Source organism: Nanorana parkeri, unplaced genomic scaffold (assembly GCF_000935625.1).
Source record: "Nanorana parkeri isolate BGI_ZX_2015 unplaced genomic scaffold, ASM93562v1 scaffold1261, whole genome shotgun sequence".
NCBI lineage: Eukaryota > Metazoa > Chordata > Amphibia > Anura > Dicroglossidae > Nanorana > Nanorana parkeri.
In genome coordinates, this window is record NW_017307529.1 from 437,311 (window position 1) to 443,617 (window position 6,307).

Genomic DNA, 6,307 nt, shown 5'->3' on the forward strand with positions numbered 1-6,307 from the left:
TCCTTTCTAGGGGTTATTTTTTTTTTTTTTTTTTTTTAGGTGCACACAAGATAAGTCATCTATAACCGGCCTATCAATTATACATTAAACAGTAGTAGGACTAGGAACACAACAGGAAGAAATCACAAAACATGAGTTTAATGCACTACACTAAACCAATCTTTGTCACAATGACTTATTCATAAGGGCTGAGAGAAACCCTAAAACATTGATATAAACGCACAGCATGCTTACCCATTATGGCACGATTACCTTACAAGTGTTCCCTCCTGCCGACCTAGGCCAGTAGCCGATCTGAACCTTCCCATCCGCTACTTCTGGGTTACCCATTGTCCTCCTCAGCCACAGAGCAGCCTCCGATACTGTAACTCCCAGCATCCGGCTTCAAACTCCACATCTGTAAGATGCCCGGAATGAGCCGGAGTGTACACCGCACAGCGAGCAGAAGCCTTGTCTAATCTAAAGTTAGTCACAGACTACCCACATCAATAGTTCTTGGAAAAACAAGCAATCGGCCATATTGGGCTTCTGACCCTATTACTATGAAAAGACAAACAAAACCACAGAATGGATACAACCATTGGCTAAGACAAAATTATACGTTTCGGGTGAGAAGGGGAAGATTTTAAAAAAAAAAAGATATTTGCAACCTAGGTACAGCTAAAGATTATTTTCATTAACCGATTAGTTGCCCGATTATTATTTTTTTCGATTAATTGATCTGTTGCATTAAAAAAAAAAAAAAATCTCTTCCCCTCTCTGGTTGACAACTATTCTCATAAATCGATTATCAATTTAAAATCGATTAGTTGTTGCAGCCTATTGCAACCTTAACAAAACAATGTTAACCAAGGCATCAAAAATCACAACACATAGCTAGCCTTCAGCAGTCATATATTGTGTACTGGCTCCTGGAATTTGTCCTCGGCTGTTTTTTTAGTACAGACCAAAATACAAAGAGCAACCTAATAACGCTCTGTCAACACAAACCTTCTCCCCTCAGGTGTTTATCTATAGGAAGAGTGGGTGGGTGAAAACATCAGAAGCCTTTTTCTGCTCTTTTGCTGTCTATTGTAACCAAAGTATTGCAAAGAATGTCTCTGATAGTACCAGATAGTATCTCAGATAGCACCAACATAGACAGACCTCCTTGTGGACTGTAAAGGTGCCCATAAACCTTACGATTATCGTACGATTTTCGTATGCGATCGACTTTTCGGCCAATAATCTTATGTGTGCATTGCAGTGTCCGACCGACTGTACTGTACAATTGTTGGAAAACTTTGCTAGATCGTATGATTGTCTTAAGGTTGCTGGCTTTTCCGCCCGTAAAAAGTCGTGCGGTCTACACTGCGAAGCGAAAATACGGCAAATCAATTACCGCATTTCGTCCGGGTGCTTTCCGTTAATTACGCCTAAATTGATCTTGCGATCATCGGGGCAGGATGGGGCTGCCGTACGAAAATCGTATGACTATTCGATCGGACGAAAAGTTTCGTCTGATAATCGTAAGATGTATGGGCACCTTAAGACACCATCACTGCCAATGATGCTGCATTATAATCTCTCGAAAGCCAAATTGTTTTAGCAGCAAAACTATGGTTACATATTTTCTTTACATTTCATTACACATAAGTTACACATAATAGTTCTAAACTCCTTCATGAGGAAAAGCTTTTAAGCTGGATTCACACAGGCGGTAGATATAGAACAGCATCAGGCACCTATGTTGTTGGAGCAGCATTATGCAGGTTGTGGAGACTGCTCGCCCTGACAGGAAAAAGGGACAAAATCGGGAGCAGCAATGTGAAAACTGAGGCAGCCGAGGTCCAAATGTTCCACAAATCCCTCAAGCAATTGTGCCACACCATATTGCCCCACCCCCCAGGCGTGCAAAGTGAGCGCTGTACCACCTATTGAACCTGATTTTTGCAAGGAAAGCCACACAACTAACGTGAAAACCTAGAAAGTCCATGCAGATAGTGTTCAAAGCGGCGGGGCAGGAGTACCAATCATACTGTTACCTATGGAAATGTATAGCACAGGATACAGCAAGTTATACAGCAAGTGAAACACAATTCCTGAACAGTACGGATTGATTCAATTGTTTAAAAATATTCTAGGGAGCAGTTTTTCCTCCTAAAACTACCATTTTGAATGATAACCCTCTGTGTGAAAACAATTACTGGTTTGGTATCCATATGGTTCTAGCAGGTCCACAAGGTGCAGCAAGGTTCAAAAATCCTTCAAGTCTGTGTGGTTTGCATGCAGCTCTTAAGCTTTTAAGTATAGGGAAATGGATGAAACTCTGCATCCCTTGCTCTTCTACAAATGTTAATCATCCTTCTTTAGGGCAGGTTCACACCATTTTCTGGACCAGATCTGGAACGCAGTGCATTGCGTTTTTACCGTGATTTTGCTGCGATTATTTTAATTTTTTTTGCTTAAAAAATGGTCTTACAAGTGCGTTCCAGTGCATTTGTATGGTTTTTGTGTTCCAATGCATTCCAGACCAGAAAAAAATAGGACAAGCTGTGTTTTTCTGGTCTGATCTGGAATGGACTGCGCAGGTGTGAACAGAGGACAGAAATAGCATAGGGATGCATTAGGATGCATTTTGGGTCCTGAATAGAGCTGCAACAGTTAATCGATTAAGTCGATTAAAATCGACGATTGAAAACGTTGGCAACGTTTTCGATCGTCGATTCGTCGGCTATCGATTGCTTAGCCTGTTCGGGGCTCCGCACGCGGCCTGAGTCGCACGTCAAATGCGTTCCGGGCTGCTTTTTGGTTAAAAAAAAAAAAACTGATAAATTCCCTCCACTATATTGCCAAAAGTAGAGCTGCAGCTAACGATTATTTACAAAAATCGATTAGTTAGCCGATTATTGAGTTCGATTAATCGGTTAATCGGATAAAAAATAAAATACATTTTAAAAAATGGCAGAATGGCACCGGCTATAGAGGACTACAAATCCCAGCAATAATATATTATACTGCGCAATGCAGAATACCACCAGCTATAGAGGAGTACAACAAATGCCAATCTACGGACTTACACTGGAATGCCATTAAAGTTCATGTGCCTGTAAAGGCCGGCGTCCCAATACTTTTGGCAATATAGTGTATATGATCAATGAAAATAGAGTTTTTGGCTGAATCAGATTATCTTTTTATAATTTTGCAATTATTTGTCTTATTGAATTAGCAGACTGCACATTACAGTAGTGTAATCCATAGCAACCAAATTCAGGGCCCATTCAAGCTATTTTGTGTACGTTGCATAGACCTGTTCATTTACCATGGACCCTCAACATGCATGTACAGACCAAAGAAGGCGCCTAACTTATATTTTTCTAACTAACGTGTGTTCACATCTATGAGCTGAAGGGTTAAGTGCATTATATACTGTGTTGACATGTGTTGGGGCCCATTAGAGATGAAAACAGTATGTACATTAAAATGTGTGCCAATGCATGCAATATCGGGAATCTTAACTTACTGCAGATCACAGCGCGAAAACCTCAACATCTAAAAGGGAAAGTTGGGAATTGGATATGAATTTAGCTGCCTATAAATCGCCAGATCTATTGATCGATCGGATGGTTCATATTCACTAAAAGTAGAGGCCTCTACTTGTGTATTTTCCATCAAATGCTCAGGTTAATCTGTGCTGGCTCACGTTAAAAAAAAAAAAAAAAAAAAAAAAGAAGAAGGGCAAGTTTACCATATAGATAACCTACACTGACATTTTATACACAATGCATAGAGATAGCTTTAAGGACTGGACTGATCTTTTTTTCTTGCTTAAAACATACAAAACAATGTACAACCCGTGCACTAACAGCTGTGATTTGCAAACTCATACCAGGTGCCTTGCCTAGTCTATTTGATTTAATTAAAATATGGTTCATTACAACCACATTTGTAGAAGTGATTCACAGCGCCGAGGCTTCCCAGGGTGAGCAGCAGATCCTCTCATTGACTTGCAAGCTCTGGGGGAAGTGCCATGGAATAACACAAACACTGGGGGAGGGGGGCCTATCCGTTCAGGAAGACCACAAGCAAGCAGCTGTACATCTTGCAGCAAAGCAGTATATCCTTTCCAGTCTCCAAGCGTGGCTTTTATTCAGAGGAGTTCTGTAATTAACATAGCCATGTGTCTCAGATAGCGCACCCCCCCACACACACCCAAACTTTGCAATGTGCTCAGAAAGGAATTAAGCAAATGGCACTTCTATTTACCGTTCCACCAACCTCATACCTCCAACATAAACCTACTTACGCAGTTCATTAGCTCCCTGCTGTGCTCACAGCCAGAGCTCAGCACAATCAGCACACAGGATGGAACTTCTTCAACTCACAAGCTCAGAGATTTCATGGTGCACAGAAATCACAGTGAATCATTATTTCAGAACATCCGCTGTGCTGCAATTTACATATATTTGGTGCATTGCCGCACACATTAATGTGCCTCGTGTTAATGCAGCCCATGCATTTTCTGCCAGAAAAAAAAACAGCGACATGAACCCCTTTTTTTTCTTAAATAAGACCACGCCGGGTTCCCATCTGTGCGGTTTCTGGTGCCATTCAAAACAAACTGAACCATAACTGTGGCTCATCCATTGGGGTAAAGCATGCATTTTACTGCTTGTGACTGGGACACATAGGTGTCAAGCCAGACTAAAGCAAATCATTGTGCAAACTGGGCCAAGATAGCAGCTGCTAAGGGGTAATAAATGGCATAGCATAAGGCACGTTTCATAAAAAGAAAATCATTTGGTCTAGCCTGGTATCAGGTGAAAGCAAGGATAACTGTACATCAGTGACAATATGATGTCATGCAAAGGAAAGGGTGCAATGCCAAAAAAAAAGAGTTTTGGTCATCTTACACTGTTATTTAGAATGCTAGCTCAGGTCAGGTTCACACCTGCGCGATCCATGACCGAGCGGCGATCTTGCACGATACCGGAGTTGCCCACCACTGACATCGCCCTGGCGGTGCAATTATTTTCTAATGGCACCCCAGTCGTGCTGGGTGGATCACTCGGCACCCTTGCAATCGAACACAATTGCGGCTAAAACAGCCATGCGGATGTAGCCCCAATAAAATCATTGGTGCCGCTTGGCAATTGCTGTGTACAACATCCCGCGGTGCCAGGTCTGCACCAGCCTTGAGGGGTGGACAAATTAAAATGGAGCGAGTCTGTCCAATCCATGAGCCAGCCGGATTTCTTTTTTAGGAGTCATGCTCCAACCTCATAAATTAGGTGCCAGTCTTATTTTGAAGGTGCATTGGCTACCAGGCTCCTGGGAATTGTCCAGCCCTGTGCTAGCTACTCACAAATATTTATTGAACCAGTTGAAAACCACATCTTTTGCAACGTCTATATTTATAAAAATGCTGTGTAAGCAACAAAATATCAACTTTGCTACACATTTGATATGGCTTATCCTGATCTCGGGTCAGATCCTCAGTCTAATGTTTGTGCATGCATACAGGTCACCAAGTGGTAAACATTGTTGCATAAAAAGGATGTTGTAACATTTAGTAAGAAAAAACACCAAAAGTCCCCTGGCTGAGAGAAGGCTAAAAAATTCAAGAGATACTAAAACAGATACATGGGAAGCTGCAGGAAGAGCAGGAGACGCACAGCATTTTATCATGACATAGTTATCTTCCCTGGAGGCCCGAGGAAAAAGAGCCCAATTAATTTGTCTGCATGTGATGAGGCTCGAAGCTTTGGCAGCACTCGACATCTGATTGCACGCTGCTGTGTACACCTGGCTGCGCATCAAAGAAAAACATTCATCGTTTCTGCGAGTAAATAGAAAGCAGACCTCTGGATTAACGCCTGCATCTAATGCCAAGCAACTTCAGCCCCAAATCTGACACTGAAAGGGGAAAAAAAAAAAAATCTACACTGCAGATGATCATTGTAATTTTAGGCTAAGTGCAAAAATAAAAAAGGAGAAGATAGATGAGCCGTCATAACCAGAAGCACACAAGTGATGTTCAAACACTAGACCAGGCCACACACATCCAAGAGTATACTTCAGCTTGACCACACATGCACTGGAAGACGAGAACCTTCTGCCGCCTGGCTGACAATGAGAACACTCCCCAATCTACCAACATTTGTACGAAGGCAGCAGATCTCCCCATAAGTGCTCACAAACAAGCGGATAAGGGGGGGAGGGGGCACACAATCTCCAAGTCAGATGCAATTCAGCTTTGGTTGTCACAGGATAAATGGCACTTATGTGTACATTATAAAAACTGGTTTATAAAAGTACAAAGGAAAAA

General features: G+C 41.9%; 1 protein-coding gene across 1 annotated transcript in view; it reads right to left on the bottom strand.

The window, feature by feature from the left end:
• LRP6 (LDL receptor related protein 6) overlaps positions 1–6,307 on the bottom strand; it is a 64,616-nt gene that overhangs the window by 57,595 nt on the left and 714 nt on the right. The gene's annotated exons all lie outside the window — the stretch shown is intronic.